At 44.0% G+C, this 23,543-nt stretch overlaps 1 long non-coding RNA gene across 1 annotated transcript; it reads right to left on the bottom strand.

Annotated features, from left to right (window-relative positions):
• LOC120839205 lies at positions 1-843 on the bottom strand. The gene is made up of 3 exons (XR_005715285.2): positions 825-843; positions 181-344; positions 1-50 (listed from the first exon to the last, which is right to left on the bottom strand). It is a non-coding gene; the product is annotated as an uncharacterized LOC120839205 (long non-coding RNA).
• Positions 844-23,543: the final 22,700 nt, after the last annotated feature.

Raw genomic sequence — 23,543 nt, 5'->3', positions numbered from 1 at the left:
AACTGCTGAACCTGGAGAGCTTTTGCTGGAAATGTCGCCATGTGTCGTCCCTGCAAATAATATAAAAATGTTATGAGCCCACAAAAGCAATATTTCAACCCCATGTGGTAAACATTTTTCTAAGAGCGGGTTAACCATGCTTAGTCACAAAGTGCACGGAAGGTTTATTGGTCTGCTTACTTTTTGTGGGAAGCACACTTGGCAACGCATTGTGACGGAGGTGTCCAGGGCGCAGGAGAGCTGACTCCTCGAAATGCAAGGAGCAAACTACCCTGCCTCGTGGCTGCCATGGAGTCTTCCCCTGTAGACTTCGGTTGTTGCAGAACCGAACCCAGGCTTCGCGCCTGCAGATAAGGCATGGTGCTATGAGGGTGCCATGAATACTACGAAAAGAAAATGTAGCCAAAATGTCCACAAACCAAAGCAGATCAGTGCAAGAACCTTAACAAATGCATGACATCACTGCTCTGTGTACACCATAAAGAGTAAAAACACGAGTCTTACGCACAGATGCCCTATTATATATCTGTGTTGTACCACTGATAACCACGCCGATGATCACGACACTAGGATCCTCAGAGCCAGGCCGGTACTGGTAAATTTTAATGTCGTGGGCACTTTTATAATGACGGCACACTGCGAAGTCAGAGTGATTTCGAACTTAAAACATTCCTAGTATAACATATTACGCCTTCAGGTGCAGTTTCTTGTGCACATCCAGACAACCCTAATAGCTTTAGGTAAAACTAACATGAGTTAGAGGAGAACGAACAAGGGGCATACATCACAGAGCAGGCACGTCACTGACAGTAGCGAAGTCTCACCTTCGAGAGTCGAGGGGAAACCGGTACAGCGAGATGCCAGCCGTGCGGGTGTTGCTTTCCCAGATTTCCACGGAGCACCGTTTCTTTGCGTATCGCGCTGTGCTCATCGTCGCAAAAGACGCTGAGCCCCTTGGGCGCAGTAGCGTCCAAGATCCAGGCGCACGACAGCCGAGTTCCCGCGCAGGTAACTGGGTTAATCACGCCCGAGCAAACAACAAAACTCCCGAAACGGTGTTAGCTGCCGCTATAACAATTAAAAGCGAAGAGCACGTGGAGGCCCAAACACAAGCAAGCAGACGGACGTCAGCAGACTGCCTTTCCGCGCGCCACGAGGTCTACGAAAAACTGCAAATATCGCTATTGCTAGTCGGCCTTTTTGCTAGTGGCGTACAGAGGACGCTAATAAGAAGTATGCATACTATTATCAAAAACAAAGACAGTTTTGAATTTTGTACCGCGTTAAATATGATTGATATTATCTAATAATTATATTTAGCTTGTTTAAAAATACCAATGATTATACTTCTAGTCACAAACTAATTAATTTTGATAATGTTTGTCCCCACCTCTCCTAGTCGCGCTTCAATCGCATCCTTCACGTGACCCTCCAGGTCGATGTCGCTGGCGATTTGTTTTGAACCGCTTTTTGGCCGAAGCTTCGCTACCCATGTACATATACCTTGACGACGCTCCTGCCCTGCGACTCCTACACAGTTACACATTGCCTTTCGGCTCCATGAACTGACAAGTGGAAGGGAGAAGGCAAATAGTACGCGTGGTCTCCGTGTGGTGGAGCCATGCACCTAGGCGTTGAGCACAAACCTGCCATGTAGTGAAGCCAACCATCTCCTCGCAGGATAGACTCCATGATGTTACACCAAGAGCACAGACAACAAGGCATTTCAACCTTCTTGACCGACAGTTTAAAGCTCCAGGCCTGCTTACGGTTCTCAGCGAAATAATATTTATTATTCTTTTTGCCATTCACGCGCCAACGAGTTGGTGCTAACTGTTCGCACGATAAACGGTAGCGCCAGAAGCCCCAAGCTACCATTGAAGCAGACGATGTGGCTTTATTTTCCTTGGTTTCGGTCAACGTCACTAGAAGAACTCAGCTCGGAAACTGCCACAGGAGCCCTCTTTGAATAAGTGGCTCCGATCCGTACTTGAAAACCGAACTAGAAGCGATCGCAGCGGCGCTGTCTCTCTCGCAGCGGCCACTTCGGGAACTAGACACCTGCACGTACCGGTTGAGTCGAGTGGCGCAAGGGCCGGTGGAACCATCTTGAAGCGCCATGTTGCAGTAGGTACATTAGGCAACTTTTATGTTTTGTCTCGCGCTAAAGAGTGGTGCTATAATCGTATCTAGTGCGGTCCCGATGTACATGGGCGGTCCGGGTTTTGAGGGAGTGTCTCTTAACTGAGTGTTCTGGTAACGTTGGCTTCGGTAGTTTCGCTATATGGGGCGTGCTGCCACTATTTGCTGCCATGACAGGGGGAGAGAAAAATTTTCGTTTCTCCCATGTTTACCTTCTGTCCGGCTGGGTGAGCGACGACTGTTGGCTCACTAGCCAGAAATTCCATGGGATCTATGCTCTCCAAGTCTGGTGCTCTTAATTTGATAATGCGTACCTGCACAAACAAAGTGTCTCATGTGAAGTTATTTCAATTATCGACAGGCAAGGGACGCCACCGACGTCACCAAGCCAGGGTGATCGCAGGACGACGGCATTGGCTGACGATGCTAGCCTACTTCGATATGCTGCCGACAGATGGCGCAAAGCGACAAACTCGAGAAGGAGGCGCTTCGATCACTTCAATCGACTTTATCTGTACAGCGATGAGTCATCATTCATACTTGAAAAATTCCCGAGGCGAGGAAAAAGGAAGAGACAAACGCAACGAAGTCTCGAGTAAGAACATTCACCAGCTAGCCTGTGCCACAACTATTATTTCGATGGGACATTATGGCACGTACAAATGCAATGTGCACGGTGATAGGGGAAAGAAACCTTGTACCAAATTAAGTAAGTTAAAACACTAGAAAAAAAAGACACTCGCATCGTGCTAATGGAAGCGTAAAAAAAGCTTTTGGAAGATTGTCTGCTAAAACCAATTGCCGGCTCGTCAAATCGTGCGGGGTAGCTCGACATGTAACTTCGCACTGGAGGGAGATAGGTGCCTACTGTCGATGCCTTGCCGTTCCCCGAGTAGTTCAACGCGTTTAGGGATTTGTAGGTTTTAAGGTGTTCGCAAATATATGGTTCAGGCTCGTCGAATATGTTGTCCATGAGACGCATCGAGGATACCTGCGGCAGATTTGTCATTTTCTTGAGGGACAAATACTCTTTTATTTTTTTTACTAAAGGAAAGAGGAAGGGATGTCGATCTAATACAAGTAAATTTCAAGAGATGCCGCAGATAGTTCTCGGCGATGAGACATTTAAAGTATGCGCTACTCGCTGAGGGTCCTCAAGAACAAACAAATACAAGGCGAACAGGAAGTAACATTGCCCCCGGCAAGTTCGGTTATTTTTCTTTTTTTTTTTACCTCCGCACACCGTGTATGTAGTCTCAGCAAAACTCTTCCGATGCAAGGCGGTCGCTTCCCAAAAAGTATTTCACATGTTGCTAAAAATATATATATTTCATATGTCTTCAATAGCAATCTAAACAATACATTCTAGACTAAAAATTGGAAAACAAACGGCGGCTAGGCGGCTCTATCTAGCCGCTCGTGCATGTTGTAAGATGGGGCATCGGGCCTGGGCATCTCGTGGAGAGGAGCCGATAGGCATAGTGTATGATGATGTGAAAAAGCGCAAATGGTTAGGAAGGGAAGAAGGGGACAGGACAGAGCGCATACATACAACTGACGCGTATTGAAGGAATTCGAAAAGGACGAAAAGGGGGTGAGGGAATCGAGTGATAAAAAATACCATCTAAAAAAGAAAGAAAAAAAAGGAAAAGAAATAAACGCAGTGAAAGCGTGTTTAAATAAATAAATAAAAAAAAATTCCTCAAATTAAAATGGTAGGTGTTGAGAAAACCATGCGAATTTTTTCGGGTATAACTGTGCTTTTGCTGAGAGTGCCACAGACGGTGCGCTAATACATGAACCTGCTTCTGCCAATATAGTTTTTGCCTCATGGCGTTCACGAGCTCTCTTGTTGCGGGAGTGCCTAGGGACTACCGCATCGTCGAACATCGGTGAACAACCACAGACTTTCACGTGAACAGCTAAGTGGCCAGATGGTGATGATTTGAGCGAAAGGGCATGTTCCTGCAGTCTCACATTTAAACACCGAGCAGTTTGTCCCACATAAACTTTTCCATAAGTGCACGGGATTTGAAACACATTTATAACGCAGCAGCTGGTATACTTGTGCGCAAGTCTTGCGTCGCGTTGTTCAGTGGTAGACGGGGAGGTGCTTAATTGACAGACTCAGAGAACATAAATATTCATGCGGGAAATTGCAAGCACCTGGCAACTTAGCAGCGCATTGCGCGAGATACAGCTGCGAACCGCTATTCGGAAACACACCAGTCATGGACAGATCGAAAAATAGAAACAAGCGAGAAATCATAGAAGCCTTCCACATAGCATCAGGGAAGCACGGCACGTGTGTCAGTGATCCTTCCATTGCACTGAACAAAAAGGAAATTGAACTGCTGAGACAATACATAGCATAACGAGGCGGATACCAGCACCAGCTTCAAGTTCCCCTCTCACACCACAAAAACCGAACGTTTATCAGAAAACGGGAAAAACACCACAAAAATCGAAAGTCCACACATCTTCATGAAGACATTTATCATTATTTCATAGCGTTCGCTCTTTTTCAAACTCATGCATTGGGAAACTTATGCATTGAAAAGGAGGAAAAAGAAAAGAATAAACAGTTGTTAGTCTGCGCCCATTTGTGTTCGTTGTGTTTCTCCTCATCTCAATGTAAACTCATCCTTTTCATTTCAATTTTTAGTCACGCGTTTGTTCTGTAGAACTTCGCAGCGCAGCACGTCTATGAATGTTCAGTGGTGTTTTTGCCATGTTGAAGTTGGGGCAAAATCTCGAGTTTCTTCCATGCCGAAAGAATAATAGGTATTCCAAACCTGGAGGCTATACGCTTCTAGTTGTGAGATAGGCGGTGGATGTACATAGAACGGCAGGCCTACGTTTATATTCAAGTCTTTCACTCCTTTTTTTCGGGATACGTCAGACATTCAGGGATGTCAAACAAAAATATAATTGTATATTCAGAATCTCGGAGTCATTCTGCATGCAAGTCGAGGCTTTTTTGGGCCGTGTGGTAGCATGCTTTCATGAGTGCCGCTCTAAGACAAGTCTTTACAATCCCTCTATCTATAATCTTGGAATGTTCCGAATCAAAAGGAACAAGGTGTTTCTTTGACTGTGGTTAATACATACAGAAAATGTGGTTATTTTGAAATATAAGCTTCAGGCCGAAAAATTAAAGCATGCTCTTTGTTGGTAACTCATTTGTAAACTTTAGACCTTGAGCGTTATTGAGCAAGCTATAGCGTATCTCTGTACCAGAATGCAGTGCTTATATCTGGTTGATCAGAAAGTAATTCTAAAGAGTTGTCTTAGCGCGGCACTTATAATATTATGCCACCAAACGGCCCAGAGAAGCTTCGACGAGCAGGTAGATTCTGGATAACCAAGTTCATTTCTGTTTGAGATCTCTGAATGCTTGACGCATCCCAACAAAAGGAGTGAAAGACCTGAATATAAACGTAGGCCTGCCGTTGTTCCGTATATCCACTGCCTATCTCACAAATTGAAGCGGATAGCCCCTAGGTTTAAAATACCTATTATTCTTTCGGCACCGGAGAAACTCGACAGATATTTTCCCAAAGTCAACGCGCCAAAAAACACCGCTGACCAGTGTGACGCAAGACACGTGCACCAGTACACTACCTGCTGCGTTGGAAATGCGTATCAAATACCATGCACTTGTTGAAACGCTTATGTGGGGCGAACTGGCCGGTGCGTAAATGTGAGACTGCGAATTTCGCTGAAATCGTCACCATATGGCCACTCAGCTGTTCCCGTGAGAGACTGTGGGCGTTCCCCAGTGCTCGACGATACGTTAATCCTAGGGCGCTCGCACAACAGGGAGCTTGTGAACGCTATGAGACAAAAACTATTCTGTCAAAAGAAGCGTCATGTGTTCGCGCACAGTCTGTAGCACTGCCAGCCAAAGAACAGGTTTACTTGGAAAAATTCATGTGAATTTTCTCAGCAGCTACTATTTTATTTAAAAATGTTTCTTTTATTTGTTTATTCATTTAAAAAAGCTGTCGCTGCTTTTATTTGTATTTACTCTTTTCTTTTTCTTTCTCCTTCAAAATGGTTCTTCTTTATCAGTCATGAATCCCTCACTTCCGTTTGGTCCTTTACTAATTCCATCAATACACTTCAGTTGTAATTAAGCGCACTTTACTGCCCCTTCTTCTCTTCCCAACCATTTGCGCTTTTTCACATCATGTTGAACCAACTAGCCCTCCAGTTACTTTAATGAGACAGAGTGTAACTTTTATTGGAGGCACCTACCCAGCGTGCTGTGAAGAGCGTCAGCCACACGCCGACTTTCTGCAGGCCAGGCAAGTCTTGAGCTCCAAGGCACCCTGTTCGACACCGATTCAGTCAATTCAGTGGACGCCGCCTTGTAAACATGGGGAAAAGAACCGCGTTGTCACGGCAATGCCATGGTGACGCAGTTATTTGCGCCGTTATTTACATAACGGCACCCATTAACTACGTTTCCTATTGGCCATGAGACTGACGGGACAATTCGTTGGTACGCCTACTTGCCGTTCTACTTCGTTCTATGTAAGGCGAATACGGACACCACCTCCTGCCCCCTATAACCTCCTTGGGATTATTCGAGATAATGTCCTGCACAAACCCCATCGAGCAACACCTGAGTTGCCATTTCTCGGGTACGAAGCCTGTGAGTCGATCTGGGTTCTTCGTGAATGCTGAAGCAGCCAACATGTCCAGTTCATGTTCAAAGTACGTGCTCTAACATTGGTGGACTCGGATGACACGTGCAACGGCTGTTAGATGGCGTGTACTTTAGAAAAGGGCCTATTGAGATTACAAAAGAACAAGACAAACAAGAAACAAAGAACAATAGTATACAGACAGGAAGCTATTTGTGTGCCGGTTAGAGAGAAAAATGGTGGCCTACTACAGTTTATTAGTGTTTAATTTATTTGTAGGGCTGCGCACTTGCTCGATTAGCGTAGCAATTCATCGATTAATGGTATAATTTGATTAATTTTTTTTATCCGCCTAATTCCTTAAACTAAAAAAAATGCAACACATTTATCACACAGAAATGGACAAATAGACCTGTATAACGGCAAGCTTTAAGTTTAAATTTTGAACTGAAAAACTGTAGAGGCGAGATTCTAACTGAACACAAGTGGAGAATGTTATGCCTGCGTCAGCCACTTCAACGCCGCTGCGAGTTTCAGTTTCGCGCAGAAGTGTCCGCTCTGAACAATCAAGCGATATCATTATTGCCGTAGAATATCAACGAACCTCTTAGCGGCTGCGGCTGAAGTAATCATTTGTGTGTCTTGATATCTTTTAGTCGTTCTCAGGCACTCATCAAGATTTATTTAAAATCTGAGATTGTGCGTTCCGCCACTTATCACGTATTCAGCTACTGGAAAAAGATATAAATTTGACTCGTTTTAAATTATTATGCATGAGAATTAACGAAACATATTAATCGGTTAATGAATATATTAAATGATGGTGATTAAGCGGGTTAACATATTTATTTGACGTCTACCCTTATTTATTTCTCACCAATGTGGTCAGATTAAGGATCAGTCACACATTGGAGATTCCTTACGTTTTCTTACGTTACGTTACGCTATGACTCACCAAGAAATCCGTGCCTTGTAAATCACGTGCAAGCTTCTTTGGCAATTGGTTGTTACGCTTCTTACGACACATTGATATCCCTCTGACTTTCGACGTAAGCAGACCTGCGCTCTCCTAACATGAGGTAATGTAAGCAAACGGGGCTGTGTGAACTGGTCCTTATGTGACGTTGTGACGTAGGCGTACGTGAGTTGTGACGTAGGCATTTGGTAAGATATAGTTACCTTCCAAAGGAGCCCCTCAACATGCTAGTCGTCACCCACGGTTTCGCAACGAAACTCGTTTACGTGCATCAAACGTTCCAACGGCGTTGCAGTCGGACGCTCACCCTCTATCGCCAGAAAGGAGATCATTACTATTTTTTTGTGCGTGCAATTATTTAACCGCGGTTATAATAGGGCATTGGGTATAGCCTCTGGTTCAGAAAAAGATAGTACGCCAAATTGCTAGGCAATTGTGTTGCGTACGTGAAACATTCTGGCATCATGTGACACCATGTCACGCGACTTCAATTTCCTCGTTACATTTAGCGGGGAAACTGAATTGGTGCGTAGTTCAGGTGACGTCATTGCGACGTCATTAGAAATCATGCGACGTCGCAGGCCACGGCTTCACGAAATACGCTTTCACGAATTCTTGCGCAACAAGGCAAAGAACGTTTCACGCTAAGGAAAAAAGGCGTTACTTTTCCCCCTATGTTGCAATCGCGTTAGAATATCGTACTGGCTACCCTTCTTCACTATAGCGGCGGTCACACCGCGTACAGATTGTACAAAAGACAGTCTGCAGAAGCTGTCTGAGGCGTGCTTCCGCCTTGACGACGGTCATCTCCCACTGGTCGTACAAAGAGCTGTCTACAGACATGCCTAAAGCATACATATATGTGAAGCAAACACGCTTTCGATATGTTGGAGGCGCTGCATGCGGATAATTTTGTCAACGTGTCTGGAACGCATACCGTATGTTTTTGTATGATGAACGTATGATGAACGTATGATTTGTATGATGAACCTGCGACATAAACCAAAAAAAGAAAAAATATGCCTTAGTCTTAAAATTTGCAAGGCCTTCAGAATTGGGACTGGCTATCCCGATGAAAAAGAACTTTTCTTCTTGAAGTCAAGTGGGCCAAAGGCATCACTCTGTGGTACTCGCTACTTTTCGTAAAAAGCACCGGTACCATTACCTCCCTCCCCCCCCCCCCCTCAAAATATATTTGCAAGGGTGTTACAACATTGTTAATATACGTTTTTTATTAGTAACGTAACTTCCAAACACGCCATCATAAAGACTGAAGTCATCGAGAACCTTGATATACATTGCACTCCCTTTGATCCCCTTTTTCTTTCACTCCTCAAAGAAATAGAGAACGAGCACCCCCCGCTCTTCCACACATTCCTTGCAGTCTCGTTGTGCGTCGAGAAAGGCAGGGATAGCTTTGATTTCTAAAAGCGCGACTGCATTCGGTTAATGCAGCCCCTTAATGAGGCTTCGATCTGTTAGCTTTCTGATGCGAAGCTCTTATTTTTAAGAAACTCGAGGGACATGGCAATCTTAAGACGGATGTAACTATCCCAAAACTGGAAGCGGGATGGACTCCTTTTTTTTGAAAACGGATAAGAAATACTTTAAAATGGGGAGAGGACGTTGGCGATACTATCAAAAAGCCACCAGTAACATTTCTTACTACTGGACGAGGTTGGCTCTGTTATAAAATGCGTTAGAAGTACTTTGAAATCGAGGAAGGCCCGGATACGAGTTAATGCCGAGTATGCTGTTTTTTACTGTTCTAAATAATCCATCGTCCACGCACTTCTTAAACCAGCGGTCAGTGCGGACCACTGCAAAGATAAAAGAAAGCCTGCCAGTAGGAAAATACATTAGGGTAATTAGCGTTGGTTTTAAAGGTCCTCCCGCATAACGAATCCATGAAATGTTAATTAATTCGCGCGTGGAAGTACAGCACCTGCCGACGCAGCGGCGGGAGGCAACGAAGTCACAAAACCAAAGTGAAAGCCATCCCCCGTCGAGGCAGAACAGTTTTCAGCAGGGCAAGCGAGAGAATCGCCTAGTCCTCTTTGTGTACCCCTGTGTTTTATTATTAACAAATTTTAAAAACCGGCCTGGAGAAACCCCCCTCCCCTCAAAAAAAAAAAGAAAAGCGAAAGGGAAAATTAATATTTAATCAAGCTCAGGTTGTTCAGGCTACCATACAAAATATGTACATAAAGTTAAGGAATATAAGCTCTGAACATGGTGAAAAATCGCGCATAAAGAGACACGCAATTTTTAATCATGTTCAACGTTTACCAACTCGCCCAGCGTACTACTCTTCTACAGTATATAAGCTGCCCAGTCAAACAAAAAGGTTCATTGGGGAGTCTAAGAACGTGCAAGGTAATGTCCATGCTCAATATTTTAATTTGGCCTCTTCAGAATTCCAATAACTTGCTTTAAACAGCATCTGACAGGTATACCATTATAAAAGTTAAGACGTTTTGTGATCATGTCAAAATATAAATCGACAACAATCAACAAATCAATATTACTTTCAATCACAATGAAAAGTGTGGCACATCACTTGGCAGGCTGTCCGGCATAATGACATTTTTTATGGTCTTCGAAAGAATACCTTGTAAGTAAACTATTGAAAGCAAATTGTTCTATCTAACAGATATACGACAGTTCATTGCGAAGTAGCAGCTTTGTTCTTTCAAGAACAGGTCCAGGCACTGAAAATTACGTTGTTGCAATCGGTCCTTGACTGTTGAAGGGATGTCAAGGTAATTTAATTAAATCGTACAATTCAGCTTCAAATCGCCACCTATTAGAGCTTTCCCGCTTTTCCTTGACACACTGCGAACTACAAAGAACGGCTAGTGCAGGTAAGAAGAAATGAAAAAAAGTGAAAATTCAATTCAATTCAATTCATTTTATTTACTCCCATTTTTACATATGGGTGACGGAGACAGGGAAAAAAGCTGCAAAATGTGCAGCTTGACAAAGCCCCTGCCCCCTATCGGCAGATCGGCAGACAGGAAACGTTTACAGAAACATTTTAAAGGCGAAAAAACAAAACAGGCAGTTCTATGAAGGAGAAAAAAGTTTAAAAGTTAGAAGTGAATATTGTGCGTATTGTTTTCTTATTTAGTGCATCAAGACAGACATGGTGGTCTCTTAAAAAGTTCAGTAATGTTGGCAATGTATGCTGTAACATTTGAAGCCCATAATTTGTTCTAGGACGAGGTACTCTCAGGGACCCGGCGCTACGTACTCCGTATACCGTATTTTTAACACTTAGTCTAGAAAACCGCAGTAATGGGTGGTTAAAATACTTAAGGGATGCCGCGTATACTGTCGCAAGCTTATATTTGTAATATTCTTGTTTTTTTATTACTTTATGCTTACAGAAAAGTGGATCGGTGTGTGCGTAATACGACGCATTGGCTACGACTCGAATTGCTCTCTTCTGCAATAAAAAAAGTTTATTAAGGTTTGTACTGGTCGTGGTTGCCCACACCAGGTTACAGTAGGATATACGAGAATGGAACAATGCATTATAAATTAAGAGTTTAATACTAGATGGTAATGTATGGCGATGCTTATATAGAATTCCTACGATATTTGAAAGCTTAAGTGTAAGATTTTGAATATAGGAGTCCCATAACATATGTTCATGAAAAATTATGCCTAAAGTTTTAACAGTGCTTGCAAATTCAATTTCCGAAGAATTCAACATTAACTTTACATTAGGATTGCACACTCTACCTTTTGATTTAAAGATAACGGCTTTTGTTTTGGTTTCATTTATTTTTAGGGAATTTGAGACAGTCCATGAACTAAGCTTTTGCAGACATGTGTTTGCATCGGCTATCATTATATCAATATTGTTCCCTGAAAAAAATATACTAGTATCGTCGGCATACATGACAAATGGGGCGTTACTTGCGATAGCGACTACATCATTTATAAATAAATTAAAAAGCAGTGGCCCCAAGACACCACCTTGAGGTACCCCTGTTCGGACTGCTTTCAGCATAGAAGAAAAACCATTAATTTCAACTGTTTGCATCCGACCGCTTAAGTAACTTTCAATTAAAACAAGAGAATGCCCTCGAATGCCATAGAAATTTAATTTTTTAAATAGAATTTTATGATTTATCCGGTCGAAAGCTTTTGAAAAATCGATAAATATCCCCAACGTTAAGAGTTTGTTTTCTATATTTTTTAGAATAATTTCTTTTTACTGTGGAAGAGCTAGTTCAGTAGAGCGGCCTTTCCGAAAGCCATATTGAAAATCAGTAAATATCGAATTTTTTTCACAAAAGTTGTTAAGTCTAGCGTGTATAATCTTCTCTAAGCCCTTAGAAAAAACGGGTAGGACTGAAATTGGTCTGTAATTGGACATGTCATTTCTATCTCCAGACTTATATAAAACAGACACCTTCGCAATCTGCATACCCTTTGGAAAAACGCCAGTCGAGAGCGACAAATTAAAAATATGTGTGAGGTACGGCGTAATGATGTCAATCACATATTTTACCGGCTGCACCTGTATACCATTAAAATCAACACATTTACTGTTTTTGAGGTTTAAAAACACCGAACGTACTTCACACTCATCAGTAGGAAATAAGAAGCAGTTTTCTGCTATGCGTTGAGTTGAACAAAGATCACCACTTTGTAACTGAACAGGGGAAAATAGATTCGTAAGATAGTCATTAAATTTATTTGCTAACTCTACTCCACTGAAAGTTCTACCATTTATTACAAGTTCTTTGATAGTGTTTGCTTTACCGTTACGATTTAGGATATTATTAACTTTTTTCCAGATAACGTCACTTCTATTTTCAATTTAAAACATTTTATAGTAATATGCACTTTTTGCTTTTCTTAACATACTAGTTACTTCATTCCGACACTTTTTAAACATTTTAAGCACATCCAGGTCTTTCGTCCGCACGAAACGCTCATAAAGCTTGTTTTTATTTGTTATCATTTTTAGTATATCTCTGGTAATCCACGGTTTTCTAGACTTTTTGTGTGGCGTTATTTTTCGAAGTTTAAAACATTCTTTATATGATAGACAAAATGTATTAATAAACCAATCATACGCTTCATCGGCCGAATCCATTCAGAGTATCCCGTCCCAGTTTTGAGATTCCACACGGTGTCTAAACATATCTAGCGTTTCCGCGTTAACAACCGGAGAAAAAAATGCACTATTATGACACGGTTTTTCTAGGTTTTCGAAAGCAGAAAAAATATAAATTGGAAAATGATCACTGACATCAGAGCACACAACACCCGCGGTAATCCGGGTCAGAGGTATGTTTGTAATAAATAAGTCAAGAACCGTTTCACTACGTGACGTCCCTCAAGTAGGATGCGTGATCACATTAGAAAAACCGTAAGATTGAAACAAAGAAGAAAACTCAACTTGACAAGCGGTAGCACAACTCATATCTATATTAAAATCACCACCCAAAATTAAACTGTAACCGTTTTCACCAACTAACTGAAATACTCTTTCAAGAAATCTCAAAAAAGCAGATTAATCACCATTTGGAGGTCTGTACAATACTGCAAGTAGAGTGTTTCCGAGTTTCACACATAGGGATTCGTAATTTTTAGTCATAGAAGTAATGTCTGTCATGAGACTGCACTGAGTATCTTTTCTTACATACATGGCTATTCCGCCACCGCGCCTTGAGCAGCGATTTAAATAAAATGTCGAATAATTATCAAAGTTCAAAACATTTGATTCTTGCATATACCACGTCTCGGTCAGCATTAGCACGTCAAAAGAAAATCCGAAGTCATTAAGAAGAATGCCAAGCTCATCGCCTTTATTACGTGCCGAACGTACGTTTAAATGAAAAACAGAAAATGGTTTTACTTTCTTGTTATCAAAAACCCTTCCCAAATCGGAAGGAAAGCAGACGTCCAAGTTGGTCATCTTCACAGAAACAAAACAAGAAGAATACATAAACGCCTCAGCCTACCTTATCTACAGTCTGTCAAGGTCATCTCTGTCCTTTATCGGAATGGCACGCATGCCTGCAGACTTTCGAACAAAAACCTTTCCATTCCCGTACCACGCGAAAGCGTAGCTTTTTTCTTTAGCCATGTCTTTTGTGGCCCGAAGAAGTTCTCTGTTGAAACGAGTGAGGTTTTCTTGAATAAATATACGTGGGGTAACGTCCTTTAGAGTGCTTCTTTTCTTCAGCCATATGTCTTTGGTGTCTTGTCTAACAAAGTGAATATTAATTCAGGGAACGTGGTCTTTCCTTGCCGGCAACCTGTGTACAGTTACAACGTCGGAAATTTCTAGGGGAGGAACCTCTATTTTGTCAGCAACTTTATTTAGCTCGGTAATCGAAGTCCTCATTTTCTGTCACCGGAATGCCGTGAATCTCTAGATTCAAACGCCTGCTTCGGAATTCTAGGTCATTTACTTCTTTCTGGAGTTCACCGTTTACTACTCTGCTCATTTTTTCTTTTTCCTCCAAGTCTGTTACCCTTTTTCTCAGTTCTTTGATTTCAGCTTCTTGGTGTTTGATTTTCTTTTCGAACTCGTCGAATTGCTTCGACAGAAACTGGACAGACAATTCCATGCTGTCTACTTTCTCTCTAAGCAGAGGGAGACTGTCCAGCTTTTGGTTGATGGATGCAAGTAAAGATTTCACATCAAGTTCAGGTTCCTCATCCTCACTGTTATTAGCACGCTGTCCGGCGCCTCTACAAGGAGGACACCGCCGTGTCGACTTTGCCGCTTCACTTTTCCCATTAAAGGATTTCTTTTTTTATACCGGCGCATTTCCCGAAATGGTACCTGCACGCGCACATGCTACATTCCACAGGCCCGTCATCCTCAAGGAACGGTACCTGACAGGATGAACAGGCGTCAGACATCGTTCACACAACACGAGGAAACACAACACAAGACGTTACTGCAGTCCCAGTGGCAGCGGCAGCAGTGACAGCATGGATTCGGTCAAGATGAGAGAATAAAGAAGTTTACCAACCTGCAATAGGCGTGTTGTTCGGTTAGCAGTGTTGACAAGACGCTGCCGCCGCTGCCAAATGACTAGCACGGAGAAAACCGCCGCTTATCTTGCCTCGACGCCCAAAAACTGCGCTTCCGCAGACAAAGTTCGCCACGGTTTCCAAGCTCGCTGGCACTGTAGCGCAGGGTCAATGATGACGGGGCAGGAGATGGTTCTCGAAATCAGCAGCGTCGAAGAATCTAGACGACGGCGAAAAGCGGGCACAGGCCTCCGAATCGGCAACTCGACGCCCAAAAACTGCGCTTGCGCAGACAAAGTTCGCCACGGTTTCCAAGCTCGCTGGCACTGTAGCGCAGGGTCAATGATGACGGGGCAGGAGATGGTCCTCGAAATCAGCAGCGTCGAAGAATCTAGACGACGGCGAAAAGCGGGCACAGGCCTCCGAATCGGCAACTGCAATAGGCGTGTTGTTCGGTTAGCAGTGTTAACAAAACGCTGCCGCCGCTGCCAAAAAAAAAAAAAAAAAAAAATGAGAACGTTACTAGTAAAGTTAGATCGCATCACAAATCAGAGCAAAATTACCGTAACAATTCACTTTAATCATTACTCCCCCCTCTCTAACCATTAGTCTCATCGACATCACCAACCAAAATATGGCGGCCAGCTGGCAGACGACGAATCTACAAACCACAAGCTCGCGAGCAAAGTACAGAATATTTTATTTTATCTCGCAAAAACGAATGTCACAGCCAGCGTTACAATCAAAACGAGCCACTCTACTTCCGGGCGCCATCCATGTAACCTCTGCGCTCAACCTGTCTGCGCAACCGACGACGAGCCCGCGTGAAACATTTCTTCCTTCTTATTGGCTTGGATGTCTCATACCGCCGGTTGTGGTCCACGCCGATACTTTACGTACGGAGCAGAGGCCGTCGCGCTCTTCGAATGGACATTCATTATTCATGGGAGACATGTCGCCGCGACAACCATCGTCTCACCCCGCAGTCTTTATGTCGTTCTCTCTCTTTTACAGTCAAGCCAAGTCAACGAGGAGCCAAGAGAAGTACAATCCGAATGCGCGATTGCGCCGCGGACTAAGTTACGAGGGCCGGTCAGAAACACGTGAGCATATAAGAAGGCAACTTGGCCCTCTATGAGGTCGCTGAACGTGAACTGGGCCCTCAAAAGGTTGCGTGACTCTGCAGATGCATTGGAAGGAGCCTAGGACACGACTGAAAAGTGGAGCGACGTAGAAACGAAAGGAATAAGCGAAGAAACTAGAAATATAACGCATAAATTAAAAGAAAACGAAGGAAGAAATCTCGCATGGTCTTTCTTCTTTCCCTTATTAGTTGCATATTTCTGGCGAAATAACATTAAAGTGCACAGTGCGCACAAAAGGAAAAAAAACAAGAACCGCCCTTGCATAAATAGAAAAGAGGCTAAGATATGAAGGATTAAAGTGAACGCGTTATACCTAGGGCTCCGTGCTTTCGGATAAATTCGAAAAAACTCCGAAAAACACTCGCCGGTAGAATTTTTGCCAATTCGGATTTATCACATAAACTCCGAATTGTTATGTGCCCATGCCACCACCCCCCCTTCCCCCCCCCCCCCCCCACACACACACACAGCAGAAAATAAATTATATATATATATATATATATATATATATATATATATATATACTTTATTTTCTGCTGTGTGTGTGTGGGGTGTGTGTGTGTGTGGGGGGGTATATATATATACATACATATATATATATATATATAAATATGTGTGTGTGTGTGTGTGTGTGTGTTTCAATTTAAGCAGCGCAGTATTAATGGTCCTGGGAAAATGAAACCATAATAATCTTTCAAGCCTCTCACCGTTGTCAAAAGGGGGTCTTACGGCTTGTCTCGTCAAGGTTGGTTCAGGGAAACAGGTCATCGTACCATTCGTGTCACAACAAAAGCCACTCTTTGGCTTCCAGTTTGGGCCGTGGGGTTCGGGATTTAGAGAAAGGAGAGGGTATGTTTCTGGGGGTAACTGTGAAAGCTATGGACCGTAGAGATTGTATAAAGTAGGAAGAGGGACGGTTGAAACTTCTCTATTACATGCTTAAAAACTCCAACTTGCGCGGCCGCGGGATAGATTGATGGGGTGACTACGAGTTTCCTTGCGGCTGCCTCCGGCAGTTTGTTGATTTTAAGGTATCGACGTTTATCGAAGCCGCACTTGTGTGTGACTTTTGTCGTGGGACAAGTTAGTATTGCCAATGGCACTAACGCCAAATTCAAATGAAGAAATCTAAATATATATATTGCTATATTATCCAAGCATCAAGAAGCATGCAGGAATTGGTGTTCCACGCGCCGCACGTGCTGGCCTCAGCAGTAGAAAGTTTTCTAAAGAAAACCCCAAAACAAACTGTATCTTGCACGCGCGTTTGTCAACGCTTTGTTTTGGCTATTTAATTCGAATATTTGATTTGGGAAAGGCGTGCGCTTGTGGCGCGTGGAACACCCATCCCTGCATTCTCTTCGATGCTTGGTTAATATTAGGGGCGAAATGTTTCGGTGGCGCCCTCGTTTTTTTTTTTTTTTTTTGCGAACAACAAGTTCGATGATGTTTGTAATAAGCATGGCAGAAGCTTGAAATAATAGCGTTCTTGAACCAGCACTGTCAACACCGTCAAAATTGAAGTCCTCACGTTCCTCTTATTTCCCTCCGTGAGAACTCCTTTCCTGACGTCAAAGTCAGTTGTAAATATATCAGCTTGAACTTTAGAAGGAAACTAGAACAGAAAGAAAGAAAGGGCTAGATAGGACACAAAGCAATTTCCAAGTATGTACCAAGAAGCTCAACTCTCAACCGTTAGCCATATTCAGCATTCGCCCAATCGTGGAAGGCCGACCCCAGCGACGCTTTCGATCGCGCACGTCGCCAAGAGCATATGGTCTATTGATACAAGTGCGTTTTATTTTTTATCTTGCATGCGTTAGCATGACGAAAATAATCCCTGGAGAAGGGGAACAAGAGAGACAAAGGACAAACATAAATCTCCAAACACAGCTAGGTGACTGGTGAGCGACCGAAAAAATCCGCCTGGTCCGGGTATCGAACCCGGGACCTCTCCATTACAAGCACTATAATTAAAAATGCGTTAGCATCCGGTTAGTATTTAATCTTCTTCATAAAAAACACTGCGAAATGAATCTCCGAATTTCGAAGAATTCGGGATTTACGAAAACTAAACTCCGATAAGCGCCGATTGTTTGCTAAAAAATAAACTCCGAAAAACACCCTCCAAATTTCATGAGAAAGAAAACTCCGAAAATACGGAGCGCCAGTCGTACCCAACGGAATGCAAACGTCGTATAAAACATTCCGACATGTTTTGCGGGCTGTTAAACGAAGAAAAAGCAGGCGCGCAATGACACATATCTAGGAGCAAGTCCTGCTCGCGTACATTATTCCCTTCAAGAACCGGTGTTGCGGGGGTAAGCTACTAGCTCAGAAAATGGGTTCGGCTGTACAAAAAAGCGAGTGCTACAATTGCCAAAAACATCAACTATTTTTCTTTTTTTGCCGTGATTAATGCGGCATCAGGGGTGTGGAGACTCAAAGCATTGGTTTTCACCGCCTCTTGTTTGCCGACATGTTCTTTAGGGGCGAGCTCGTATCGTTTGAAGCTAAGAAGAGGTTCATAACAGAGTCTATTCAATACACTTTGCAGGAGTATCTGTCGTGTATCGCTCAACTCTAGCCTGGCCTGAAAGAGTGAGTGGTTAGTTCGACAGCAATGCAATATGTACCCAGGGTGTGCTGGGAATCGACTTCTTTCTTATTTTCCTACTGTACCGTCTTACAGATTTCCTCGCGTGTCTCATTTACTATTCCCTTCGTTTACTCTTTTTACACTGTCTTCCAGCGCGCGAATTCATTAGAGAGCGGTCGTCGTGGACCGATCAATATTCCAAGTAGAAAAATCAGAAAAGAAAAGTGAATAATAAGCAGGGCGGCTAAGCGAGAGCTCGAAGGGCAGCATAGTCGACAGATGCTCGACTAGGCAATAGCGTCGAGCGCACATTGAGAATAACCAAGACAGAGAACGCAGTGTGTTTTCGTTAAGGGTACACTGGCGATTTTTTTTTTAGCTATCCCAACTAACTATGTTTTCTCAATTCCCGCCCTCCATCCTTTACGGTATGGTATTTAGTGCCGCGTAGTTGAAAACATGTATTGGGAAATCGACAAGTGAAAATGATGCCAAAACCAACAATCAAATATTCCCGTGCTTTTCAGTTCACTGAACATCCGTGGCAGGCAGGCCTGACTGTCGAGCAGGCAATAAAAAAAATGATATATGCCGAGCATTTGTTCCGTTATTTTGCCCGAGTGCTGGATCGAGAATCCAAAACGTTTATTGGACACCACGAAACTGCTTGCAATCAGTTGGGAACAAACTCTACGGCGCAATGAGAGATATACAGTTTGCAAGGCATCAACCAGGGGGTCTTCACGCCTTTTTGTTAATAAAAGTCGCGTGACTCTTTTTGGGGGGGCGTTTTTTCGGCTATAACAGGAGCGCGTGTTAACCCACCCCCCTCGCTGCGTTAACGCAACTACGCGGTGGCAGTCTGCAGAGTCACATTACAAGATTGGTAACCCAGTTTGCCTACCCGTAAACGCCGCTTCGTGGCTGCCAAGCCTACCCGCTCGCTGAGCGATCAGCTTAACGATCGACGAATTCAAATAACACCAACCGATGGAACGCGAAGAAAGGGAAAGGGAACACAAAAGGGACGTTGCCAAGGCCACCCATGCCACGCGGTCCAAGACGGAACTTGTCGAACACTGCTGGACGACAGGACACAGTTTCGACCTGGACAATGCGACGACGCTGGCCCGAGAACAAAGGTGGGGGCAAAGAAAATTCGTCGAGTCCTGGTTCATTCGCCGTGACTCATCGGTGTGCAACACCAACCGTGGCCCCCTGCCGGACGTTTACGGGGACGTGTGTGATAAGTAGACTGGTCGACCTCACCTCATTTATGTCAGTGTATACTGAAGATGCCACCTGCATAGGTGGCGAAACGTCTGTACCGTTTGTTATTAATTTGTTATGTTAAGCCGGAGTAAACCTTTTCAATCAAAGGGAAGGTCGCCTGGCCCTCACCGGCACAGTTACGTGACGTAGCAAGGTGGTGTTACTGGAGCGTCTCGTTTCCTCCCGTTTGATGCTGTGCAGATATTAAACCCCGTCCGATGATGCGAACACTTGCCTGCCGCTGGCGGCACTTTTTTTAATATTGCCAATTGATCCGTCAAGCTTGAAAAAAAAAAACAAAAAAAAACGCGATGAGGACACAAATTTTAGAATCATTAACTTCGTGAAAGAAAATGGTATTTTGGCCTAATATTCAGGATACTATTTTAGCGATGTTTGTTTGTTATGCTTAGCGCATTTTCAGTTGAATAGGTGACCGGGGAAAAAAACGCTCAAGTACTCCTTTAGTGAAAATCTCATCGGATTCACATGCACAAATAATAGACGCGATAAAACAATAAAACAAATGCAAACAACCATTAGCGAACACACAAGGACGACGGCTTAAGCATAACTTCCTGCCTGTGCGGTACATCCAACACTGCGTGCATACGAAAGATGCCAGTCGATAACGGAGCGCACGGTGCGCTTTTGCCTTTATTGATAAACAACCTCACGTTGGGTTGTTCAGCAGGTGGCGCTGCGCCACTAACCCAACTCAGGGGCGTCCTGCCCATTCAGTATTTTTTTTTTCTCAGAACAAACAAGCTCACAACTTGCAGACGGCACACAACAGACGCCTCGCCTCCAACGGCGGAGCTGTCTGTTTTTGATAACACTTCATCGCACGCGCAGCCGCAAAGAACGCGCCCTGGAGACGGATGACCTGCTTGGTTCTTATAACGTCTCAACCCATAATCTAACAAACGTAATTTAAACAAAAGGCTATTGTATTTTTTTTTTTTTTTTTTTTTTTTTGCTTGGTGCTTTTGTAATTATCTGCTTCACACTAAGCCTGACAGCAGCCAACGCTGCAATGCTATCGACCCGATCGGGCAGCGCAAAAAATGCGCCATCAGGGCGCTCGTTGCCTTTTATACTTTCGCTTTCAGGAGCTAAACAAGTCTCGCGGAATAATTTGCCGAGTTCCTACGTATTTAATGCGGAAGCATGAACTGTCCCATGAAGCTAACCGGCGTTATCAACTGTGAACCTGCGCCAAACCGCACTTCAATTTCCCTGTCCCATGGACCGGGGCCTGCAGTCTGTATCAGCGAATTGATGGCAAGCTCCCATTGGCTGTCGCGCGGCAGAGTTCCAACGAACTCCACCCCAGAGAGAATCCCTCTCCATGGCGCAGCGGCCCTGCCGCCTGTAAGAGGGAGAGGGGGGCCAGGCTCTTTCAGAGCGGCCGGCCGCAGAGCCCGCCCGCGCAGCCTAACCTGAGGTCGCCCGGCGCGGAGCTTGTAGGAATACGTTACGTATACCAATGCTTTCACATTCCTACACGTTAGCAGTCACTAGCGTGTTTGTCGTTTTCGTGCGCGATTGTTTTACCGGTGATATCGAAACACCATGAAGACGGGCGCCGTGACGACGCACTTTTGGCTCTCCCTGATTGAATCCATCGTATCGTAGCGTTGGCGGCGAACGAACCTAATATGTAACGGGGCATAAACCAACTCCACTCATTGACGTCACGCCACTGCGGTGCCGCTATTGTCGGTACTGAGCATGCGCAGACGCTTCACTCCTCCCGAATTTGGTTTCTGTGCTCGCGTAGTGCCCACACTTGGACAGGGCAAAGCGGGCTTATTTGGAAACGCTGCGTTGGTGTATAATGCGTTTGTCTATTCGAATACGCGATACAACTACAAATGCTCCCCCTTTCACTCCCTCAAAATAAATACATTATTCTCCTTCTCCTTCAAAACTTTTCTCCTCGCATCTAACTCGTCGTCTAGATTAGTGCTCTCCCGCCGTCATCTTTGATCCCGTGCTAGATCTGCCAGGCACTCAGCAACGTTACTAGAAGCACTCAATTGGGAAACTGGCATAGAAACTGCTCTGAAAAAGTGGCGCCCACCTGTACTCGAGAACCGAGCTAACGGCGATCACAACGCCACCATTTCTCCCGCAGCGGCCACTCGAGGTACTCCACGTGCCTTCTATTTTGGCTTTATTCGGCCAATTTTGGCCTCGAAACACGTACGGTGGAAGGGGTTTCAGGGGTGCCAACCGCGCCTCCCAAGCGAACCTGCGCGATTTAGCGTCGAAGTTAAGATGCGCCTTGGTCGAGACGCGCTACCTGAAATCACCGATGAAGCATGGTTTTATAAAAACAATATAATTGTGCTGCAAAGCCTTGCAGACTAAAGATTTTAGAAAACATCACGCGGCCTTCATTTTGTACTAAACTCCAAAAATAGGTACTACAAAAAGAGCTTTTTTCTTTGTTTTTTTACGCAAAAACAAGCTTTCTAAAAGCTAAAGGTGACCCCAGTTAAAACAAGCAATAAAAAGTGGCGCTTTTGTCGAATTTAGCTCGGTCTCGGTGGACGCCAGCGGTCCAGGTTTCAATGGTGAGTTTCCCAACTGAGGGTGCTAGTAACGTTGGCACGCAGGGGGCTGCGCCCAAAACCGGGAAGTCATTTCTGTGCTCTATTCATGGCGATGTTGTATTCTTTTTCCTTCCTGCTCACCCTCCATTTTTTCCTCACTCGCTTTGACTTTCGCTCTTTCCCAATTTTTCTCGCTAAGGCATTCTCCTCAAAAAAGCAAGAGTGCCGGAGACAAAAAAAAATAAAAATAATTGTGCGGTCAAATTAGAGAAACAATTTGCTTTAGACCGGACATTCCTAGATGCCTCAAAATTGTCACGTCAGGTAGAGGGATGAAATGTAACCAGCTATATTGTACGGATTTACGCCGTGCTAAATTTAGCGGAAAGTGGTTACCCGGTGAATTTGGTGGGGAAGCTGATTCGTGACGCTAAATTTACCAAATTTTACGGTTAATCCGGAACTCACCCCAACCCGTCATTCAATACCCAGTGCAGCTTGAAACACGCTGCCCAGTGAGTGTCATTCGACTTCGTGCGCGGCATTAATATGCATCTTTGAAGTGCGCAAAACAAGTATTTGAAAAATAATGTATTTACAGCTCTTGAAAAAAAAAATTGTACTCGAAGTTTCCCTTTTATGCTCGTATGATCCACGCGGCGTCAAAGTGGCTTTATAAATTCCGTGGCTACGCACTACGCTGTAGCACGTGCTAAGTTGCCGTTTCGTAATGTCAACAGTAGGGGCGGCGGGGGGGGGGGGGGGGAGAGGGGGGGGGGCGCTTTTTGCAGACACTACCGGGACGTTCGATACGGCGGAAACAACCCCTCGACCAGATCGTTGTTACCACCTCGACTCCTAAGCTGTGTGTCTGTAAGCGTTAGCTAGGCGGTGCTCCAATCGTGCAAAACGGCAATCGCTCACCTTTTTACAGCTATCAAAGTCGTTGTTGGCATGGCGCAGGCACTCGTCGCATAAAAGTACTCTGGCAGCAAAGTAAATCGTTTCTTTCTTCCTTTTTCTTTTTTAGATTTCGTCGTGTAACTTTACTTTAAACGTCACCGCTGCTTATTAAAATGAGATTTTACTTCATCGCCTTGGCGCGCTTTGTTGCATACAGTTTTTAAAATTGCGAGAATTTAAGTAATTTAACGATGAGACCAAAATGGAGCAAACCAAATTACGGAT

This window comes from Ixodes scapularis, unplaced genomic scaffold (assembly GCF_016920785.2).
Source record: "Ixodes scapularis isolate PalLabHiFi unplaced genomic scaffold, ASM1692078v2 PGA_scaffold11__112_contigs__length_91849675, whole genome shotgun sequence".
In the NCBI taxonomy this organism is placed as follows: Eukaryota; Metazoa; Arthropoda; class Arachnida; order Ixodida; family Ixodidae; genus Ixodes; species Ixodes scapularis.
This window is presented reverse-complemented; position numbering and strand designations above follow the sequence as displayed.